This window comes from Heliangelus exortis, chromosome 1 (genome assembly GCF_036169615.1).
Source record: "Heliangelus exortis chromosome 1, bHelExo1.hap1, whole genome shotgun sequence".
NCBI classification, from domain to species: Eukaryota; Metazoa; Chordata; class Aves; order Apodiformes; family Trochilidae; genus Heliangelus; species Heliangelus exortis.
Window position 1 is genome coordinate 61,587,660 of NC_092422.1, and position 25,155 is coordinate 61,612,814.

General features: G+C 38.8%; 1 long non-coding RNA gene across 1 annotated transcript; it reads right to left on the reverse strand.

The window, feature by feature from the left end:
* Nucleotides 1–3,038: 3,038 nt before the first annotated feature.
* On the reverse strand, nt 3,039–14,360 carry LOC139792335 (uncharacterized). Its single transcript, XR_011724295.1, has 3 exons — nt 14,246–14,360; nt 14,090–14,156; nt 3,039–3,133 (listed from the first exon to the last, which is right to left on the reverse strand). It is a non-coding gene; the product is annotated as an uncharacterized lncRNA (long non-coding RNA).
* Between the last annotated feature and the right edge of the window lie 10,795 nt (nt 14,361–25,155).

Here is a 25,155-nt window from a genome sequence, read left to right on the forward strand (position 1 = left end):
AGTAATTAGTTCACCATAGGTGTGTTTAATTTGTATTGTCACAAATAAAAAGGAAAAATAACACTTCATCTTTTTTGGGCTTAATGAGATCAGGAAAGTATTTTCATAATTGAAAAAAAAGGTTCTTTGAAATAAGATCTTTTATTAGGAAGTGAGAACAATATAAATTAGGCACCTTCCAGTGAACTGTTCTGTAAAATGGCAAACATGATAATAAACAAAACCAATTAGATTATGAGTGGACTCCTTACTTTACAAAAATTAAAATACATAAACACAATAATTCTGAGCACTTGACAGGATTACACAGACTCTAATTCTATGTTATGCCATTTCCAACTCCGTAAATACTAGCCAGCACATCCTGCCACTGCCAGTAATGTGAAAGGTCCCAAGAAATCAATGATATGAAAGAGAGGAAAAAATGACTGGAGCAACAGGTGGTTCTTCATCTTATCTATGAACGGCGTTACTTTACCATTTCAAGAAAAAGGAGATACCCAGCTATTGCTGAGGAGATGGTCGGTTCCAGATCAAAGTTAGTTGGTTTCTAGTTCTGTGACCAGAGTTCATTAAAGATGAACATCCACATCTTGTCAATCTTTTTCTGCAAAAGAATAATTGTTAATCAATTTTGATGTAAAGGTCAAAGAAGAGGAATGTTACACCATTGACCAAACCTGGTCATTCAGTCAACAGAGAGAACCAGTAAAGTATTTTTTTGAGTAATTACAAAGAGAGACAAATAAACAACAACCAAACTATGAAACGGCAAGTCACAGATGAAGACAATAGTGTAGTGCTCTGTCCATAGAGAAAAACATTCCTGTCTGACTTCCCAGCACGTGAAGCACTTGCTCTTACTTTATTAGCCAACCAGGACTCACTTCTGCCTTCCCAGTGCACCAGAAGTCCCAGTAATACAGTATTGGTCCCATCTATTATGATAATAGGATTAACAACTATTTTTTTCAGCCAAGGAGCCCTGTTTATCAGACGGGCACCTGTAGCAGCAAATCCCATAGGTTAACCACATGCATCATGACTCATTTCTTTTTATTTGCCCTAAATTTACTATCTTACACCATTTGACTTCATTGACTACCCTCTTGTTTATATGTAATTTGACAGGAAAAAAAAGAAGGTCATGACTACTGGTTTAATTAATCACAACTAATTAATCACACTTTCAGGAGCCTCAAGTAGGCACAACATTGAGAAAAAGACTTCATTGCTGTGCCTTTCACAGTGTAATGCTGATCCAGAGAAAATAGAGAGTGGTCCTGTTCCGCAGGGGTGTTACTTTCAGCCACAGTTTTGCAGCAGAATCACTGCAGGATTGCATAGAGGAGACATCTTTGGGAAGAAACCATCCACAGGACTGCACGTTTCTATTACATTCCTGCCTTCTCTGTGGAAATGCTGGAAAGCCATGAAGAAGACATTGATCCACAGGTGCACAAAACAATCCATTTGCATAACCTGTGTTAACTATGATCTGGCTAAAATAAATAAATTATAAAATGCTTTGGGTTATTGCATAATTATAAAATGCTTTGGGTTATTGCATGAGTTCTTCCCAAGGAGCTGTTCCCTACCTGCAAAGCTGGGAAAAAAATAATTGTAACACCTCTTTTGTTTTCTCCAGACCAATAAATCTTCATTGTTTCTTAAAGTATGGCAAGCCTCCAATAAAGAGGGAACACCCTGGTGCAGAGCACTGTGGCGAAGGGATGTCCCTGCAAGTTAGGAGTGACAAGGCTGAATGTCCTGGCACTGAACAAAGAACTGACCTGGGGTGTCCTCATACGTGAAACATTTCCTAAATAACTACTAGGCTGTTAGGTAAAGGTTTAGTGTGCAGCTTCATTGCTATGGCTGTGATAATGCTGCAAGAGGGGGTTTATTAATTTATTTCAATCAAATATTGTTAGCATCAGCCTGAGGAGAGGACTCCAGGTTTCAACCAGGGTAGAGGCCACACTTCTGGAAAGAGCTATGATTACAGATATGTTCTAGAGCAGTCCCCATGCTTGAGACTTTTTCTGTCCAGCCATTTCTGTTCCCACATTGGCACTTTCATGGTGCTTAAAAGACAGGAAAGACAAGTGTCTGCAGTCACTTCTGCAAACTGGTGCTTAAAAATGATGTGCAGTGCCATGCCTAGACCTCCAGGAAGCTAGGTGTTAGTCTCTCTTTCAGTAACCAAAAGAAGGCTGGTACTACAGTTGGGTGTGCAAGGTGCATAGATGCAAGTCCTTCTTCCCTTAGGTTTCCTCTGCAAAATGGGAACTCTTGGAAGGAGGAAAGTACTCTGGACCCTACTGAGTCCGGATGTCATTACTTCATCTTGATGCAGAAAGGAAACATCCTGAAGTCCTGTATTCTGGTGGGATGGGAGAAAATTTTCCTCCTCAGCTGGGGCTGTGACTGAGTTGTGAGCTGAATTTCACACTCAAAGCAGTGATCCAGCAAGAGACTGACTTGATGTTTGGTGGTTATCTTGATTTGGTAGTGCAGTGGAAAACGATTGGTACTTAACTTCTCATAAATGACACAGGGACAGCTACGGGAAAAATCCTATGGGAGCACTAGCAACTGCGTAAAGCTTTTAGTCTAAGGATTAGATGCCTTTAAAGAAGGCTGCCCGCACTAGATTGAGAACTGATTGCAATACCTGCTTGTCTCTTCTTTACCTCAATCAATAATTTTAGGGTTCAAAATAATCAGAGCGCAATAATGCATCCACAGGAGCAGCTGTGTACTGATGAATTACATACCGCAGTCTGCATAAGTATGAAAGTATAAAGGCAAATTTCAAGCAAAACTTGCTATACTGAGGCAAAATATGTGTCTCTACAGCTGACAGAGATGTGTCTTTGCTGCTTTGCAAACCTTAATACTTAATGTGAATAAAATTTAATAGTGCAAGAGATTTAAAACCCAAGCAAACCGGCCCAAACATCAGTGATATGTGTTCTGTATGTGCCTTTAAGTACTATTAAAATTAAATTTGACTAGACTTGCTCAAATCAGACCTGTTATCAACAACACATTGTCTCGAGAGACCAACATTTGTCCAGTTAGGGCTTCCTTCATTAATCGTACAGCATCAAGCAAGCCAAATCCAAATCTGTGGAGAAAAAGTAATTAGATATTTTAAGCAGTGATAAGAACACCACAAATAATCAATTTCTATGGCATTAGCAGCTACCTGGCCCAGCAAAAGTCTATAAAAGCTAGAATTTATTGCAGAACACCAGACAGCTTACAGAGCATTGATTCTTAGTAGTATGCATAGATTGCTGGATTTAAAGAGAAATCCCTGATGGTTCTTACCCTAATTTTTTTCTTTTTTTTTCCTTTTAAAGGGAAAACAAGGATAGGATCTTCATAAGACTAACCTACAGCAAAGAAAATATCTCATGACTTAAACTGAATTTGTTTACTTTCCAAACAATACAGTTTGGAACAGAATACAGTTCCATACACAGTTACTGCTACAGTTTAATAGCAATTGTATGCAATCTGATACATAAACTTCATAAAAAAAGAGAAGCTAGATGCAATCATAATATTCTACACTAAGAAAAATATGAATTTAGCTTATTTTAAAAATAGTTATTGCACCTTAGAAACCAATAGACCAGGAATAATTTTTGCATTTGTTCAGTTTGTGGTTCTTTAGGCTTTAAAGCCTTCTTGTCCTCCATAACGATCTCATATTGGAGCATTTTAATCTGCATTAACCTTTGTGATTTTAACTACTTACAAAAGCAAAACAAAAGGCACTGCAAAGCCTAACAAGAAAATTCTTATTGCCTGCAGTGGACAACACAATTAAAAAAATATTTTTCTTAGTATTCCCGAAAGACCTAGATATTATAACTGATCTTTAAATGTAAGCAGAAATATATCCAAACTCAGATTTCTAGGCCAATAAATAGGCTCCGAAGCCAGAAAGGACTTTGGTGACCATCTCATCTGACCTTCTGTATATGTACACAATAATCTTTCCACAGCGGCTGGATTAAATCATGTCTCTCAGAAAGATGCCTAATCTCATTTTAAAGACTCTAAGCTATGGAGAGTCCACCTCCTCCCAGGGTAAGCTCTTCCAGTGTTTAATTACCCTTACTGCTAGGAAACAGTGTCTTATTTCAAGGTTGAATTTGTCTAACTTAGCATTCAAATACTGAAAACGCAGAATGTTTGAGAGAGCAAATATAAGTGACATGATACATTTTATACTAATCCTAAATCAAAAGATTATGGAAATGTGGAAATACAGAAAACATGACGACTAAAGCACTACTCTGGTGAGCATTATGCAAGGGGGTAGCTTTCTGTACAGGAACTGGTTTCTCTCAGTTCAGCAAGGCTACACACACATGTAAAGTTACACCAAGGGCTTTGAATAGCATTTTAAAAGAGGCATTCGGAGTGACTTTTTCAGGAAAAAATATTAGGCATTAATTAATAAAGACTACCTCTCTCTGCCACTGTCCCCACTCTGAGCAGCCTTTGAGATAGGATACTATAAATGACTACTCGAAGAAGAAAAAGTGAGGAAATTTCCTATTGCAGGAATCTGATTGTTGCTTTAGGGGTACAACTGCTGAAATCCAAAAACAGCCCAAAGAGGGGGGGGAAATAAAACAGCAAAAAGACAAAACCAAAACCAAAGAAAAAACAGGAATAAATAATAATAATAATAATAATAATAATAATAATAATAGTGGTCAAGATAATTAAAACTTTTCAACAATTCAGTAGTGGTGCTGATAAAAACAGCACTGCTGGCTGCATGCAAATAAGATGGTAAAGGCCCTGTTTGGATTATGGTAATTACTGAGTCTGAAGTTAGCTCCAGCCACACACACATATGAGCACACACATACACACACAGCAGTGGAGTGGAACCTGACAACCATACTTGGCGTGCGATCATAAAATTCCCTGGCACGCTCTCAGGATGCCATGTGGAGCTATTTGTACAGTTAGGATCGGGACTCTGGAGCGCAGGAAATACCAGCGGAAGCACGGCTGACCCGCCTGGCCTTCAGCGAGAGCCTGCCCCCCTCCTTATCTCTGGCTGGGATTCAAAAGTGATCTCTGGAGAAGGCAAATCAATCGAACACATGTTTGGTCTAAAAATGTCGTTTTTTGGAATATGCTAAGATATTTCCTTACATTAGACCGTTTTGTTTGCCCCAAAGATTTGTCAAGTGCAATCGAATGCATACACATCACGACGCGAGCTGGTGCCAGAATAAAATAATTTCAATGTGTCCTTTAGTACTCTGATAAAATGCAGGCAGTCGGTGTTGAAACGAGATGCCCTGTGAAAGTCTTGTGCACGCTGGCATTCTGCATTTCTTCCAGGGACTTGTTTCTCGAAAATTTGGGATCCATCCAAATGAGCAGATTTTGTGTAAGAATGAGGAAGGGGACCAGCTCAACCTCTCCTCTTGCCTTCTAGACGGAGGAGTTGAGGCAGGCTAATTTATGTGATGAAAAATCATTAAAGAAATTACAATTTCCAACTCTGATTCCTAAATAATAAAGCCTTTATGAGGACAATATCATTATAAATAACCCTATTAATCTGTTGATTCAGCTTTAGAGCCAATTCTGATATATGACAAAGATGTGTTTCTTCAACAATTTTCGCAAGTTAATATTAAATAATATTGGCACACACATCATTTTTATTACTAAGTTCTTTGATTTGTTCACCCTGTGCAGTCTCTAAAGCTGTGTGTTTTATGACCTACCCATCACAGAAGAAACTCCCATTAACACCGACACGCAGTGGAGATTTGAACTTTAAAGTCAGCTTTCCCATCCTGATCCTGGTTTCTGTTACTGCTGAAAAAAGCTCTTTCAAGCAGATCAGAATAGGTGCAGCCTGATCACCCTGGCTGAAAGTGCACCCGCAGTGTGAAGGGCAAGCTTCCCTGCCTGGCACCTTCAAAGTCTACAGAGACTATATCAAATCTAAATTTATACAGGACTGCAGATGCCATGATACAATCCTCTGCAGGCTCCTTAGGGAAGGCACCCATGCTCCCTCTTCCCTCCCCTTCCCACCACCTCCACCCCTTCACCCTTTTTGTCTCCCTCTGCATCGACCCGATGTGGTTACTATAACAAACGCAGGCGCACGCAAAGTGCATCAGCCTTGAAAGGCTGCAAGGTGCTTGGGCTGCTGCACTTCAGCTGAGACACAAATTAGGTGTGCTTTGACTCACTGTGCCAGCCTTTAATGTTGTTAAGTGTTTTCTCTCTCTCTCTCTCCTTTTTTTTTTTTTTTTTTTTTTTTTCCTTTTCTTCTCTGAACAGCACTGCTTTAAAAGAGTACACTAGCTGATAGGCCAAAAATCAAAATTAGGTGATGTCTCTACTCAAATTATCTTGGTGAAGTTTACACAGTATTTTCACTGAGATTTTTATCTTGATTAAAACAAGTAAAAAAGGAAGAAAAAAAAAGTAAATTAAAAATGGCCAAGATCTCAATTCTTACAAATCACCTGACAGCACTAATTCAGGAGTAGTGATTGAACAACAGAGGAGAGACAATTGGTTGCAAACATGTAATTTCAGTTTAGAGATTCAGTTTGATGGGGTTATCATGAAAAGGGCGGTCAATACAAATTACACATATGACCTTACTATCATCCTTTCCATTTTCCCATATTTTGACAAGATGCAAAAGTTGGGCTATGATCCTAAAGCAATCAAAAGTGTTGAGCAGTTAAAGAACGTCACAGTGTTACTTTGCCATAAAATATGAACATTTATGAAGAATATAATATTGTATTATAAAGGGAAAAAAACCCCACAACCCATTGTAAAAGACTGACAGATGTTAAAGGAAGTCTGATGAAAATGCACGTTTATTAGCTCATATTAAACAAAAAGCGCTTTATAACTATCTAGTGTTGCTGTTTTGATAAATGTAGTATTTTTACCAAAACGCTCAGTTCTTCTCACTACTGAGAGATATGGGATTATGTGTCTTAAAATTGAGGAATAATGATAAGACTTAAAAGAAAAAATTGAGGACCCACAAGATCTTGAATTTTTGCATTATATGTACATTTCCAGAATGAATAATAAGTTTCCGGACCCTTCAGTGTTTTGTACTGCATGGATTTTATTTTTTTTTTTATTAGTGTGGACAAGTAAATTTTATTTGATAGCTTGTTGTATTTAAAGACAGTGTAAAACTCTCATTGCAAACAGTTGTTTACAGTGCGCTTTTCAGCACAAAGCTGTTTTAAAGCTCAATTGTGCATTTTGCAGATAAAGTGGGAAAACTAACTGAAGGCTGTATTGTAAGCAGTGGTTGCCGTGGAAACCCCAGTTTCAAGAGCTGGTTCTCCATTACCACTTAATTTAGGCTTCCTAATTGCATTCCACTAAATCGGTAGCGACAATATCTGCAGAGCAAAACTGCATGCCCAGTCTAGCGCAAACCTCTTTGAAACAGGCTTTTTGAAAGCCAGGAGCTATAAAAACTCAGCATGACGTGTAGCATATGAGAAACCTGTAGTTCAAATGTACTGCTGCTTGCTTTCTCATCCTTAGTAACTTCAGTGCGCTCCACACCAATCTATTAGTTCAGTCTACCTTAAAGATCATAAAGCTCTGCCATGTGGAAACTCATCTGTCCACCAACACATTGGTGCAAAATAGATTTAATTGTACTCCCAACCCAGTATCATGTCCATCTTATTTTACTACACACCAGCAGGTAGCCGGTGCAGAGCCTTACTTTCCTTGAACTGCCCTTGCTCCATAATACGAGGAGAACAATACTTTCTCAGTTTAAATCATTTGCCACTGTTCAGCTGTGCAGCAAGCCAGACCGCCCATATGTGACCTAAAGAGAGCCTTGTCAGAACCACTAGACATAAAAGCATTCCAATTATCGACCACACTGCTTTAATAGAGGAGGCAACTAATATGATAGTGTAAGTGATTCTGCCACTGAGAAGCTCTTCGTCACTGTCAGATTAACACTTGAGTTAAACTCTTGTAAATCAGTCACATTATGCCGTCGGTTGCGAAATAAACACAGACCTATTACGCTTAGAATTCCAGAGGGCTCTTCCCTCCGTGCGAGTTGTGCAGGTTGCCCTATTAATCTGAATTTTGTCATGTTTATTATTTTGCAATTGCTAATGTGGGCGACGTTCGAAAGATTTAAGTTGCCTACGATTAGGCTCTGAAATGGACGCACGTGCCCGGCAAAATCTTCTGCATGGGAAAAGGAGAGAGGAAGAGTGAGGTATACAGGAGAACAGGAGACAGCTGATGTGTAACTTCTGACTGGAAAATGCCAGGAGACCACAAGTTTAATTAAATCCCAGAAGACTTAAAAAAAAAGAAAAACAAGAAAGAGGATTTAAAAGCAAAATACTTCAGGATCTTCAAGCACAAGACCTCCCACAAGCTCACAGTGAAGTGCATCATCTCCTACCTGCTAATGTGGTTGCATTTGAGCCCTCTAATATGTATCACATGAATGCTGAAGTTGAAAATAATAAGTAAATAACAGCTCTTTCAACCTTTCCTTCTCTCCACAGTACCATTAAAATGCCTTTAAGTCACACATTATCTATTCATCAACAGCTTTTTTGTTCCTGCAGATTTCTCAAGTTTCTGAATTGTCTTCTGCTTTACCTGAGCTGCTTTGACACCAAAACGAACATGCATTTGTTTTTGATGCTGGGGTTTTGGTTGTGAAAATGTGGATAGATGAAGATTGTTATTGGAAGCTGGATATTTATTTGTAGTGATGCAGTTCTCCCCGCTCAGTGGAGCTCTTTCAGGTGGGTAGTCAGGCTACAAGAGAAGGGGATGGGGCCAGGGACTAGAAGACTGGTTGTTGAGTTTGTTTGGAGCTTAGTTGCTTCTCCCAGATGAACACTACTTGAGACTTCCTTCTGGCTACTCTTAGATATTAAGAGCCCTATCACAAACCATGGCAGTTTCTCCAATCAAAAACATTTACAGGTCTTTCTAAAAATGCTGATCAGAGATGATATGCCAGAGTGTCCCAGGGCAGAAGCCACAGCCAAGAAGAGGTTTTAGGCTCAACATCTTTCCCATACTACTATCTTTCTGCAGCAAAATAGGGAAATGAGCCTTTGTGCCACTTTTCTTCTGTCTGAGTTTCTGCAAAGATCTTCTGGGGAGACAGGGAGAAAACGTTTGTGGTAAGTTGGGAGAAGTAGGAAGGAATGGGTACCACTGCAAAAATTCTGTAGAAAAACTCTTAAAAATTAATGTGTCTGGAAGCTGGAATCTTTATATATCACTCAGCTCTTCAGAAGGCCCTTAAAAAGGGGCAGTGGCAGAAGCCAAGAGAAGGCCAGTAAAACTATATTTGAAGCTGAGGAAAGCCAGAAAGGACAATTTTCCACTGTCTTCTTGTGGAGTCTATATCCTAGTCCCTGTGTGGAAAAGTGCGGCCTTGAAAAGGCTGTGTGGGAACTTGAGGGAGGAAACCTTTCACCTCTTGTCTCTGATCAAATAAGCTGGGGTAGAGTTTTATCAGAGGTTGCTCCAGGCATCATCCACAGCAAATTAAACTTCTCTTGGGTAGGTTTATAGGAAGAGACTATAGACATATGTTACGTTCTCTCAGCAGCTTCTAAAGTGGGAGCTAAATGGAGCTAAAACCCAGCAATTAAAATAATTTTGCTGGTCAGAGACATGTTACATTGGAATAAAATTCTTTTTTTCAGTTAAGATAATTCATGTCCTAGAGAACAACAAAGAAAAATTAAAAAGCTCTCAAAAGACAATGGGCTCTATTTTGTCCTCACATGCATGGCTTAGTTACAAGTGGGCTTTGAGCCAGCTTCTGTGCTCAGCTCCACACTTGCAGTTTCCTTTGACTTAAACAGAGCATACATTTTTATGGGCAGAATCTGGCCTTTTTGTGGATTGGAATTCCTATGATTTGTTTATTATTTGAAGATATTATAAGGATCAAGGCCTTTTTTTGAATTTTGGGAAAACAAGGCTCTGTGTTCTGTCCACTGGAGAGTTTGTGGTCTGCGAAAGTCAGCAGCATGTGAAGGGTTTGGGCAGTCCAACCTGCAGTTCCTTCACATGGTTTTAACTTTTTCGGTTATGAAGAAGAGTATGCAAATTTTAGCCACCTAGAAAACAATTGTCTTTCTTGACATGGACTGGATTCAGATGGCTGATAAATACTCTGTGTGCCTTTCCCATCCCTCTCTGTCCCCAGCACACTGCTTCCCACCTTAGATTTGCTGAACCATAGTCTTCGTTCTTAAAGCCAGTTAACTCTTGGCAGGTGCCTGGTCTTGTTTCAAGCACCTGCTTTTCACAAGTTCTGCACACCTCTGGAGCCAATTTCTGTGCTCAGCTACATGTGTGTGGTTTCCTTTGACTTAGAGTATATATTTTTCTGGGCAGAGCTTGTTCTTTCGGAGTATGGCTCTACACAGGCATGGCAGCCAGTCTGGCTCCCCTCTGCTTGGGGCTTGTAAATTCTCTGGCAGAGGCCACAGAGGGGAGGAGTTTGAAGGAGCAGAGGGCAAAAGCCTTATTGCTATGTTCAGGGACCATACCCAGCATTGGATGTGTCACAGGAAGATATTTATAGGTGGGAATTGTGCAAATCAGCAATCCTTCCTCTGGATGCCTTCCTCTGAAGGCATCCCTGTATTCAGTGCTTCACTATGTTTGGATCAGCATAGTGTAGGCAAGACATCAGATGGACTTTGGGATTTATCCCTTCCCTGATGCAAGTTGAAGAGTAGAGTTGAGACGGAGGCCTTAAAGCCCTCAGAGAAGTGCCAAACCAGTGTGCTCAGTCTCTTCCATGTGCTGGATGTTTGTCCACAGAATGGCAATTGTGGCTGGTGTTCCGCATGTTTTGGAGGGCAGGATTTCAGGGCAGGGAGAAGAGCCAGGGAACCACTGCTCTGCATGCCTTAGCACCCCAGGTATCTTTCCTGGAGGAAGTCAGAGTGGGAATTAGCATACATGTAACTGGTGCTGTTCCAAATCCCCAAGAAGACAACATTTTTTCAAGATATATGATTCTTGTTTGGAGCTACGTGACACATTATTTAATGACTGTGAAATACTGCATTGTTCTGATTTTGAAGATGCATACATCTTTGCAGGACTGCTTGCATTTATCTAAATGCTTTTTAAATGCAACATTTACAAACACCTTCATTTTCTTGCTGTTGCTGACTCGCTCATTGACATTTTAAGCTAAACAGCATATGGCTTATAGGGTTGTACAAGCAATTGTATACAATTCATACATTTTCTAGAATTAAAAAGCCTTAAAAACATGATGATAATTTTCAGAACTACAGGTTTATTCTTAAAACTGGGAGATCTGTGAGGTCTATTCTTCATTTTTACAGATTTTTCCATGTAATCCAAAAAAAGGATTGCATGGGGCATTGCAGTTTTCTGGCTACAAAATAATGGTAACAACACAGGTGGATATTTAGTTGTTTAATTCCCATATGTGTTCAATGTGTTTTGCAGGCCTTAGATGGGAGGGTATTACTCGACTGTAAGGTATTAATTATTGTTATCAGCATCTAAGACATCTCTTGCCGAAGATTTAAATCAGCTGCCCCTGGAAACGTAGGAAATAGGATTTAAAAGGACCTCCTGCATCAAGTTCAAACCCCAGCTTTTGCTGTCAACCATACGTCACGTAATTAGTTTCATGAAGTGCTCAAGTTTCATGCTGGAACCAGCAAAGTTTCTTGCTCCCCCTGCTCCCGTTGGAGCGTTGCTCCAGGATTTTCATTCCAGCACTTCCTCCTAATTTCCTGTTTGAGTTTACTCATGGCCATCTTCTAACCATTTGTTCTTATGTCAACGTGGTCCTTTAAATAGCTCTTCTCCCTCCTTGTATATTTATAGACAACAGCTATTTATGTTCTCTCTCAGCCTTTGTTTTGTTTGTGTAAACAAGTGAAACACTTTTAGTCTCCCATATTAATAGCTTCTCCTCCTCCTCTCAGTACACCTTCTTGGTGCTCATCCCAATTTGAAATAATTTTCTCACACATGGGTGACCCACCCTATACACTGCATGCCTGTACATTGTCTAGAACGACAGCATTCAATAAGAAAATGAAAAAAAAAACACCATTGCCAGATATCTCCTCATCATCATGGTTTTGTTTTATGGGCTCAACTTATCTAAGGCCCACAGCTACTTTTTAGTAGCAAGGAGTGTGATCCAAATTGTTTTAAGCACCTAACTTCTATTTCTTTTTTTTCCAGCCAACTGCTGAAGCAATGCTATCCACCCAAACTGGGAGCCTAAGCCCATTGCTTTTGTCTTCTGAAATCTACCATCTTGAGGCTATACACCTGGATTCCATCTGGTCCCTTCCCATTCTTTTTCTTCCCTTTCATCTGTTGTACTATTGCAGCTCAATACTGGTAGTTTTTCTTCACTTTTCATAACAGCAGATTTCAGTACCACAGCTTTTATTTTTCTGTAGTGTGACAATGAAAATGGGACCCTACAAAATGGTCAGTCACAAGAGCAATCTGCACAGGACTCCAATAGGTTTGTCCATCCCAATAGATCTTCTCAGCATGAGCCACATTCACCTCTTTGGTTAAATCTGTACAGTTATTCCAACAGATCTCTGCTTTCTCCAGTTTAAATAATACCCCTCTCTGCTGCAACTTCCTATAACATAATTTATGGATACCCACAGATTTATTGTATTTCCTTTCTATAAAAAAACCCCAAAACCTTATTTCTAAAAGAAAGTTACTAGAGCAGTATGGTATGATCTATTTTTGGGAAAAAAAAATTGATGCATTTCAACACATCTCTTGTTGCCTTCAAAATTAATTTTGAAACCTGGCATGCAATAAAAGAGTATTATGAATCTGAATAAAAGCTGCAACAGTCATGTGTTTGGTACTATAATGGGTTAATTGCTGCAGTGCAGGAGGCTGATCGAGAGCCACAAGAAGGTGCATGCCTTAATGAGGAGCTGGTGAGGAGCCCCGGGGCATGGAATAGGGGCTAATATAAAGGAGAAAACAGTAGGATAGGAAGCTGAATAACCCAAATAAAGATATATTTGCTTTTTACATGTTTATGCTGCAATTGCTGTTTTGCATGAACACCAGACAAACCTTAGAAACACTAAAGTAGCTCGATGAGATGGATGTGTACATGGGATATTTCTGCCCCAGACTTATTTTTCTATGGCTTAAGGTTTCACTGGCATTCCCTGTTACATTTTCTCAAGCCAGCAGTGAGCTACCAGTTAAACTGAAAACACAGACTAAAATTTCCACTCTGGAGAACTGCTTTGATTGGTAGGCATACTCTTCTTACAGTCAATACTTTTGATTTCTGGGGAGGCACTCTGTTTCCAGGCTACATTTTTTTTTTTAAGCAGCAATTTTTAAAAGACATCAAGTTCACTTGGCCTAAGAACAGTGCAGCAAATATTGGAAAAGAGTAACTCCCACATGTGGTTCAGAATAGCTCCATTGCAACTGTAGATTATGCAATGGCACTGATCAGCCTTGCACCAGTTTGAGATTTCAGGTGAGACTATATGGAGTTACAATTTTAGATGGGTAGGTAACATATAAAATATAAACTCTGCCGTAGTATCTGGGATATTTCTTTTCTGCAGTCTGTCTGGGAGGGAGGAAACCTTGAAGACACAAGGATCAAAACAAAAGCAAAACCAAATCAAAGCTGTTCAAACCTCGACAAATATCTAGCTTGTTATCCTGTCCAGGATGGTTCATTAATCTCTTGCCATGTTCCCTACTTTATGCATGTATTAAATATGTTTTAATCACATTTTATCCAATACCTGTTTTAAAAAGTAGATCTTTTTCATTAATAGTGGGCTTTATAATATATACTTGCTCTATATATACATAATATATACCTTCTTGAACAGTAAAAGTACATGGTATCTGGTCTTCAAAAATGTTAATTGCTGGACATTCCTTTCCAGGATTAATTAATTGTAGCAATGAATCAATACTACTATGAAACTGGGAACAAAATCAGACTTACTGGTGTATTGATAGTCATCTAGGTAAACACTTCCAAGTCAAATAATATGATCCTCAAAAGCAGATTTCTACAAAACACAAATGAATACATGGTCTTTAAAAAATCTGGAGAATCTCACTGAAACATTAAACTGGAAAAATGTAAACCAGAATTTACCTATAAATCATCTAGAGTCTTTCTCTTCACCGTCCTTTCAGTGTCTTTTAATTCTGATGAAATTTTTCTACCACATTTTTCCTGTTGACCCTGCAGTCTTCTGCTCCTTCCTTGCTCTCCTTCCTGTAGGAAATGTCACACAGATGATAGGTCTCTTGGGTCTAATATTCAATCCCTCTGAAAGTATCAGAGTATCAGGTCTCCTCTTGGTCTTTAACAGACACTGACCTCAAGTGTGGGATTAAAATGCTTCTTACAGAAGAGATGACTACAAGCATTTTGTACTATCTGTGTAACTCTCTTACAGAGTACTTGGCCTCAGTGTCGCAAAAGGGCAATTATTACCAAAACCTAATTACACACTGTAATTTGTTTTTTTGTTTTTTTTTCCATGAGTTTCCAAGCACTAGCCTTTACTTTCAGGCAGTGTTTCCTTACCTTCATGTAATGATATGAGAGAGAGCATGCAGGCTCCTGATTGACCCCCCTATTTTTCAAATATTTATCATGTCAACTCCTGTTTCATTTCCTTACATTATTTCTGAAGTCTCCCATTCATTATCTGTTACTAGCACTTGTTCTGTGGCCTTGGTTTTGCAAGGTCTCTGCACTGACCATTGCATAGGTATTCAGGAAAGCAACATCTTGCTTTGAGCAGCTTACAGCCAGCATGCAAACAGGTGAGGGAGAAGGAAATAATACACTCCTGGAGAAGCTCTCGTGCTGGAACTGTGCCATGCACATGTGTGGGCGTGTGCCCCTGAATGGGATGTCCTCCCAGAGAAACAGCACAGGTTTTATACCATGTCTGACAACATCCCCCTCCACAGACACCTTGAATTGCAGTGTGCTTGTGCTCCACGTCCTGTGGTTGGAGCTGAGGAGCCCGTGGGTGGCAGGTGGTGATGGGGAGTCAGTCAGCAGAGCTGCAAAGGTCATTTGGGAATCTCTCATAGCCCAGAGGCAGGATGCCACACAGGCCCCAAGGACAGCGAGCCCAGTGCCAGCATCTCCCTTGCTTGGGTAAACAGGTCCTCAGGAAGAGAAGGGAGAGAGTTGCCATGGGCAAGATCCTCGATGAAGGAAGAGGCAGGAGGAAAGTATTGCGTGGTTCACCAAGTGTATAAGGAGTGTGGGAGGGGGAATCTGGTAGTAAATAGAAACAGATGGGCAACTTCACAGGAGGTGGAAGAAATAAAAGGAAATATTTTATTTGGGATGATGGTGGGAATGAAGGCTGGGAAGCTTGGAGAAGGTGAAGCATCCTCCTTCTCTAGATGAAAGACTTGATGCTAATATGAAAAATCCAGGAAAGATGGGTCTGCTATCAGCTCCTTGAAGACTTCATGTGTTAATGAGGTAGAAACAAAGACATGCTGAACTTTCTTCTAAGGTGACAGCAGATACATTAATGTCTTTACAAGTAGCTTAAGCATATCTGACTTCAGTGTTTTGATGGTACTTTCTAACCATGTTCATTCCAGACTCGGCTACATTCTGCCTTACCCTGATGAAAGCAAACAGCACTCGGTTGGCAGCAAGAGGGAATGGTCTAAATGTTGTGGCCTCAATACTGACGAGCTTCATGTTAAAGAATTTTAGAAAACTCCAAGTAGTCCACATAAAATTGTGGCAGCAGTATCTCTGACTGAATGGAGAATCAATTCTCATAGAATTATTTGCCATAAAAAAAAGCTACAACACACATCTTTCAATTTATTCTTAAAATTTAATAATTTAGGGCAGAACAGACTATAAACTTCTGTGAAGTGATTAAATTGGTACTTAACCATATTCTTGCTAATGTTGTTGGAATCTGTTGTGTGTGGACAATTATTTTGCCATAGAAGTTTTTTCTATTAATTTTTCTTAAATCACCTCTTTACTATAACCAGTTATATTTATTGTGTAACAGGGCCCAAAGAGAGACTTGAACTAAATTGGTAATGAAAATGTTAAATTTAAAGCCTATGTCATTAATTTGTGTCACTATGGCAGGTAAAAAATATCTGCAAATTTACCCAAAAGAAATCTTAGTTCTGCTCATGTGCAGTCACTGTAGGACTGGTACTACTGATCCAGAGCAGATCCCTAAGTGATTGAATCATCTGTTCCTCAAAACTGCAAGTTTACCACAAGTCAATTGCTTCTCTTGTAAGCTCTCCCCATCTCTTTATGAGTGAAGAGAAAAAAAAAGGAGTTGTAGCTGGATGTGCTATTAGAGGTAATGTTCAAACAAGAAAGTAATGTACAAATATTACTTTAAATCCCATCCCATCAAGAAACTGCTGAGACCCCTAATTCTCATGATGATACCTTTGGGAGCTGTAGGGCATCTTGAAAACATACCTACATGTCACAGTAAGTCTCTAACAGCATGTGAATGAAAACATTCCAGTGCAAGAATATCACGGGAAATAACCCACATAGTTGATCATTTCCATTTCCATTTAACAAACAATTTGTTACCCAGATGCAGTTGTTGCAGTGGAAATTCCATAAGCTTAAATTTGGGATGATACAGTAATTTTAGAGCTGCATGTCAAACATCAGCTAAGGGAACTCACTGGAATACTGAGATATAAATATATCTGCACGGAAGGCAGGGGTAATAGGGAATTAGTCTTAACTGGTACTGTATTTAAAAACACAAAATAAAAATTGTAAAACTTTGTAGTAAAATAGACATTTTTACCCAAAATGCAGGAGACTAATCAACTTTCTTGTGATGAAAATTTTCTTTTTATTATTATTATTGTCTATTATTTGTATTGTGATATGCCTTCAGGACCTGAACTAGAAGCCAGGTTCCAATATAATGGATATTGAGCATGTAATGAAAAGACCTCTCCCCCCTCCAAAGGGTTCTTAAGTTAAATTTATATCTATATTGCAGTCAGGAAACAGAACTGACTGTATAAAGCATGGAGATACTGTAGTCAGTTTTAGTTTAGGCAGCTTAGTAACCTAGCCCCAGGAACACAGGCTCAGTGAGAGCTAATTACCTTTCCTTTTTGGCAGCTCTTGCAAAGATGGCAGGGAAAAAAGGAAAATGTGAAACTGGAGGGGAAAAAAAAAGATTGAAGTGCAGGGAAAGTTAGTAATGTCATCAGATGTTGCAGGTGAACAAATAGCTCAAAAGAACATAGAGGACAGAAGGAAGGGAAGATTGGAGGTAAATATGAAGTTTGGAGTTACACCCATTCTGATGGCAAAATCCTTGCTGGAGGGTAGCTGTGCAAATTAGCCTGCCATCTTCTCTGTACATGGGATGGTTCTGGTGGAGGAACACAAAGCTAGCATCCCTTGATGCCACTAGGGATTAATTGAGCATAAAGTCTTTTGGAAAGTAACAGCATTTTCTTGGAAGGCAACAAGGGAAAACTGATAGTTTTGCTGTGTAACTGAGTTTCATAATAAAATGTTGCCATACGGTGAATCCTTGTTGCCTCATTACTCTTAAACCTTTCTTAGAAAAAGCTTTTAAATTGCACTACTCGAGGATTGTACTGCACAGTTCCATACCACATCTATGTTTGGCCTCTCCTAGATGAGACAGCATAGTAGTTAGAAGTCAGAAATATGAAAGTTAAGGTTGAATGGACCATTTTCCCTCCTTTCTGCAAACAGCTTGTGACACAGTCTAATTATTTTGCCCATTACTGTTTCTCTGTTTTGACACTTTGCAGATCTTCAAATAAAGCACTTAAACTGATTGATGGATCAATAAGTCCTGAGCCATAACATTATGTTGTTCTGTAGTTTTCTTCAAGATCCAGAGGATGCTTGAATAAAAGCTAGGAATCTTTTAAGGTGAAGAGCTGCAAGCTTGCATAGTCTTAGGAAAAAACCTGGAGCTAAAAGGAATTTTAAACTGAGAGTGAATGGTAATTTTTGAAAAAATACTTGAAACCAGTTTATTTTACAGCGTTTTAAAGTTAAGTATGCATAGTCAGTATTGTTTAAATTTAAGTTGTTAGCCTTTTGCATTAGACTGCCAGAATAAGAAGTTTCAACAAGATTTAATTGTGCTTGTTTTTTTCCAACAGGGGCAAGTATCCACTCAAACTGTTGTATGAACCTACACTGACTGAAAAATTGGAATCATCATATCTGGAAATGAGATGAAGCATGGAGAATCCAGCCTGTTTTGAAAGATGAAGAGCATCTTAAAATAATGTTATAAGGAAAAGGGATCTGCATATTTACATCAGCTGTTCTGTAACACCAGTATTTTCTTTTCTCCTTGGTTTTCTTCTCCTCCTCTTTCTCCTTGTAATTTCTGTTGTGAATTGTTTTACTTTCTTTCACCTTTCATGGGACTGGGCACTCCTGAGATGTGACACACTTCACAGGGAAAAATACAGGGGCATATCAGGAACAAAAATGATAGTACAACATGCTCCAAGCTTTTCAGGCCTGCTAGGAAATTTCTGAGTGAACAATTCAAGTGAAATCTTAGTTCCACTAACACATTTCTTGAGTCCACAAGTTCATTTGGGAATACTGCAATGTCCTCAGGTGCCTAAGGAGTGACAGCCTTGTTGTTCTAGGTAAGGCTCAGCTGTCAGTGCTGTGTCTCCTTCAATGTTGATATCACTGCTGACTTTAAAATCTATCCATTCAAGAGCTGCCCTGTAAGTCACCACAAAGTATGAAAATTGCCTGGCTTGAATCCTTCTGATATCACTTCGTGAAGTGCAGGGGAGAGGAGATGGGGAAACAAAAGAGAGGTCAGTTTTGCTAAGAAAGGAAATTCACTATTAATCTCTATATCCAATATATCTATATTCTACTTGTATCCAAGTAGAATCTGAAAATTTTCTTCGTATTCACTGAAACCAATTTACCTCTCTCAAAGTTATTTTGCAATTGATATACTGCAGTACAAGCTAGCTGAATGTGTCCTAGTTACTGGCATGGTACTTATGCCCTGGTTTTCTATTTAGTGCTGCCACCTTTCCCTAAATAAGACATAACCTTTTTACACCAATAGTAATGTTTCTGTAGTTGTAATATGCATTGTAGAAGTCAAACTTATCTAAAAATAATACTTTTAGTCAAAGAAATTTCTCTCTTTTGGTGAATTAATAATGGGCTGAGGGGCATATCTTTCTGATATCAGAGACATTTACCCATACATAGAACAGGAGTTGATAATAATGAGGAACTATTAAAATATGTTTACTGGACTGTTTCTGAGTGGCTTACAGTAAGTAATTAAGCCATTATGATATCCTTTTATATGAAGGATATTACGATATCCTTTTATATGAAGTGCCCCTAGTGAACAAAATTACACATTTATTTTTTAGTGTTTCTCAGAGGCATTAATTCTCTCCTATCAGTAATGCTTAGTATTAGCATTATTGTAGTTCCTAGTATTCCTGGCCATGGACACTGCTTTGATAGATGGGGTAGAAAATATAGAACAAAATATAGAAACTTTTTCTGCAAAAGCTTGAAAGCAATGCAGAAATTCACTCTCTGTGAGCTTGCAATCTGGGCATAAGGTAGGCAACAACAGTGAAAGAGGTACATAATTGAGGGCATATCAGAAACAGGCAATACTGATCCGTATTGTAGGTTGTGTGATAAGGGGTTGAAGAGCCTATAAATTGCTGTATATATATCAACTGACTGCTCAAGGTAAACAAATATGGTTGCAGTAATAACTGGTATTCAAATAGAAAATAAATAGCAAGCATATGAGCGTTATGAGGCTCTAATTCCATAAGGCATTCAGATGATCCTATGATGGCCGTCTCAGCTTTGCACAGATATCTGCCCTGATGGACATCTGCACCCTCACTGAGCCTAATGGAAATTTCTTGGAATCTATTCAGGTGTCCTCAGTGCTGCTGTGTGCAAGTGAATTGTGGGGGTTTTGTTTATTTTCTGTTACTGGAGTAACTCAATGGATTTACAGCCTTTTGCACTTGCACACTTTTCTCTTATATGCAGCACAAAGGTTTCTCTGACACCAGTCTCTGCACCTTGGGCTTTTAAAACCTTCCCACTAGCAAGCTCATATCTTCTGAGCCATGATAGTTCAGACAAAGAGTCTATAATGAGTCCTCTCTTCTGTGTTTGGTAGACTTGGCATCCTATCAGAAGTTGGACCTAAACTACAGGGCTTTTTCACAGGGGCTGGATGTTGAACAGAGCATCCCATAAATATGCAATGTGTCTTTTTAGAAACTTGAAGTGGAGAACTCTGTGAAACATTTATAAGGGAACCTTGTATCAGAGAAAACTTGCATTGTAGGAGATTTCAGGCAACTCTGAGATTTGTGAACATTTCTGAGAAGTTTGCACATCAGCATGCAAGGTTCAGGAAAACTTTCAGCAGTGTGTAAGATTTCCCATAGCCCAGCAAAACCGTAAGAAACCTCTGCCCCCAGAGGACATCTCTCATCCAATATCCAAATAAGTTTCCCTCTCCTTCTTGACCATCCCTGGCTGAGCGATGGTTTCAGACAGTTATCAAGCTGTTTTCTTGCAGAAGGATAGAAATGGAAATCCTGAGGTGTGTCCATACTGCCTAACTTTTGGCATCCAACAGTCAGTCGAGGGAGACAGTTTCTCTTTAGGGGTGATCTGAAGCAGTAACCATTAACAACACAAACAGTTTAAGGAGACAAATCTCCTGAATAAGCATGGGGTGAAACATGGATAGCGTTAGTACCTCACTGCCATCCAAATAGACAAGAAAGGTGAGAAAAATAGGGAAATGTGGAAAGATATGCTCTGAGAGTTGCTTCAGTCTTCTAATCCTACACCCAGCAAATCCTGAGGAAAGAACACAAACAACCTTTTCATTCAGCCAGAGCCCTTGGCAGACACCCTTCAGTGCAACCTTCCAGCACCCAGCGGGCAGCAAGCTCCTTTAATGAGAGAATGTTGACTACCTCATGTATGCTTCTAAGTTCCTAGACTACACAGTTATCAATTAGTGTGGTAGAAATTGCAATCCTGACATCAGGGCTACCACTGATTATTATTTCACAGGTAGCAAAGAAGTCTAAATTGCCAATAATAGTTGTGAAAGAGTTAGTGAATGAAGAGTAGAAGGCAGACAGAGAGAAGCAGCGAGGAGTTACAAACTATAAATTGCTTAATTTTATCATTTTACATATTCCTTTTCTGCTAAAAGTGGGATATAATAGAAAACAGGCCAAAATGAGATATCTGAATTGACTTCATCTGTAGTAAAGTAGTAGGTGCAGAGGAATTAATAGTACAGTAATCAAAATACAACATCTTAAAAGAAAAATCTGAATTAAGACGTTTTTAGCTTTTGAGAGAGGGAATCCCATTGTATAATTAGATCATGAACTAGGGCCTTTCACTGCTGCAGATTCATACTGTGCACTGTTTAAGTGCCACCTCTTGATTCTCCTACTGCAGCTTCTAACAGCAAACCCTGCTTTTCTTTGTGCAATCCCAATCAGATCACATCAAATTATACAACTAATTAACACAAACTCCTTAAAAAATTGCATATTATTTTGGCAAGCCAAATTAACGTCAGTCCCCTGAAACCATGTTTAGTAATTCCCACTGACTATAGTAACGCCTACTACTGAGAGAAGGGCTAATCAAGTACAGGCTCTCCTGCTGATGAGCTGAACCAAGTAACCAGATGTTTCTGCCTTCTAGGCTAATGAAAATGTCATGCATGTTTTTCTCTCCACCTAGATGAAGAAGCAATTCCACCATGGCCATGGTCTAGGTAGCTCTCATTTGTTTGGTCCTGCATCCGAGAGGTCCCCCTAGCTCATCCTGAGCAGGAAGATGCAAACTTGATGAAGATGCTCTGGTTGGAATCAGCTAACCCATCCCACTGTGGCAGCCCAGTGGTGTGAAGGGAACAAGCAGGGTGTGGAGAGCAAAGGGAAGGTTGATGAACGTCACCGCGGGAAAAAAATACTTGCCTTGCACTGTAGTGTGTATATAAAAACTGGGCAAAGTGTGTTTTTTGTGTATTGGTAAGAGGTCCCATTGGCATTAAATTACTTAATGAAATGTCTATTGCAATTAAAAGAGGTGCAACATTTATATTAGCATTTTAAAGCTTGCTTATTTCAGCAGTGTCAGTTTACATGAGTCTAAATAGGCAATAATGAACATGATGAAGTATTCCATATTAAAACTGAGGACTGTGTAACTATCTTGTAAAATCTTAATATTACACTATACTGTTTAACTTACAGGACGGTATAAAAGCTTCACATTTAGATTTATCCCATCTTGAATCTCAAATAATGAAATTATGTTTATATATGAATACAAATGAAATGAAACACATGAAATGAAAAAAAACACAATTTCATGTAATTTTAACAAAATACGTTCCCATGATACATTTATTTAGAAAGCTTAGAGTATACTTTGATGGATGATACAGTCATTTTCAGAAACAGTAAGCCATAACTTAAAGATACTTTATAATTATTTAACGGAAATTTTTTCTAAGTTCATCTAACTTGTCTCTCATGTTAGATGTTAGTACTTGATTGAAAAAAACAGTGTTTCAGTAGGCTATACTAACCCAGATGTTTACCTGGTGAAGAAAAAAGATATGTGGTACATTTAAAATGCTACTTAAGGAGATAGGGAGTTAGGTCTATTCACACAACTTTGGTTTAAAAGGGCAGTGAATGTGTTAAACCTATACTTCACCCCCAGCAGCTAAGTATATTCTTTATTTTGTTTTTCAATAAATCTGCAGCAGTATATATAGACTGTAAGCAGAAGTTAGTCTTTTTATATTTTAAATTTCCTTAAGATGCTCACTGCTGTATTAACATCTGTTCTGAAACTCCCACCACCACAGCAAGGAGGCATCAATTAACATCAGTCTGGATGTGACAGATTCAGTCAAGGAGGAAAAAACTCTACAGCAATTTTTGCCAGCAAAATCTCATCATGTGTGCAAAGATGCAGTCTACTGGTAGCTCCAGTTAGATATTTGAGGGGATGGATCACTGAAAGAATAAGGTTTGCCTCTCATGAAAAGAGACATGCATGAGCCCTCAATTCTAAATTCAAAGATAAGGCTGCTGAAATGAGAGTGACCTGGCTCTGGTCCCAGAAAGTTGTGTCTCACTGGATTTAGTTTCTACAGCAGAAAAATCTTGCAGTGTGAGAGGCAATCTAGTGAAAGAATACTGAAATATGGCAATGTAGCCAGGACACTGTGGGTCTTTAAAGCAGACCATAGAGTACCTGACACCAGGTCATCTGATATCACTTAATGTGCGAGTGAGTAGTTACTAAAACAGTGGAGATTTCTGGCTGGATTTCAGGACTGGCTCTGAGAAAAGTGGGACTGAAAAATCCTGCTGTTTGGTCATCAGAAAGGTATGATGTTGTGCAAAGGTCCAAGCAGTGAGACAATAGCCTTGGGCCATCTTGGTAGCTGTACAGTTTTTCCGGCATTTTCCTTTGCTTTCACATACTGTGACTTTAGAAACTAAAGTGTGATTGAGAAATCAGTGGAAAATGAGGAGAGAAAACTAATGTATACAATGTTAGCATATTACCTTCCTTGACAAATACTAACTAAATGCTTTAAAGTAGAGACACAGAAAGAGAGAGAAAGAAGTTAAACTAAACAAGAAGTAGGGTTTTTTTGAAGACAAAAATTTCACCCGGAACTTAATTGGATAATTTAAGAGTATGGAAATTTTTAGTGAAAATCTTTCTTCTTCAAAGAGGAAAGTGCTGGTCTTGTTTTTGTGAGGAGAAGGTTACTTTTATGAAGTATTTTCTATTGATCTTACCAAAATCTATGTGATGGAATGACAAGAGTTGAATGAATGTTGCTGAACTGCGAACAACTTTGGCTTAGGTCAAGTAATTCTGGGGCCAAGAGCAGCTGTCATGAAGAGTGAGGGATTTTTACAGGAGAGACAGTGGTTGCCTGAAATTCACTAATAGTTATTCCAGTGGTGACAGCAATTTTTCAATATAGAATATAAGAAAGATTCAGAGTAAAAAAAGCCCGCACATACAGATGTATATATCTAGACAGAGAGTGAGAAAGAGGAACAGTATAATATTATCAGACAGTTTTGGAAACATGGGAAATTAAATATGTATTTGGAGAGGGTGTAATTGAATATTCTTTATTGTCAAGTGGATTCCACAAAATGAAGGAGATTTTGTTTCCTTACAGAAGCTTTTCCCTATACACTGGTTTGTGCCAAAAAGAAAGAGAGAAAAATCACTTAACAGTTCAGCTTAAGAGCAATGATCCTGGACAAAAGACAACCATGAAAATCACAGAATCACAACAAGATACTTTTGACCCATACACTTTTTAGGTAATTGGAACCTCATGTATTGTGGTCTGCAGTTCTTGTTTTTCAGTTTGTGTAAGGTTGGAGAAGGAATAATGAAATTTGGTTCTAAACACATCCATGATGACCAGGTTTATCATGGCACAGCTGTGCTCTGAATAAGACCTTCAATTACCAGAATATGTAAGAATCATGCAAATGTGTTCCCATGGGGTGTTGGGTAAAGTCTGGAGAAAAAAAAAATGCAGGGGTGATCTGTCCTGCTGCAGAACTGGGAATGAAATCAGACTTTGGAAGTTTATATATATATGAAGTTTATATATATGTGAAGTTCATTCACCTGTAGAAGTTCTTTCACCTGTTACTAGCATCTCTGACCAACTTTCTATCATTCCTGAATTCTCCAGTTTCATAAACTTTTCTGTGAGGCTACTTGCCTAGGCAGTGAAAATACATAAAGGCCTTGTTGGCATAAAAAAGAAATAGAGTTGGGACAACAGCTGAGAAAAACAGTTCTTGGAGAAAGGGCAACATGATTCAGGATACCTGTTACTTCCCAAAAAGTCTCACAAGTTTATCCATCATGCTGAATGTCTTCTAGCA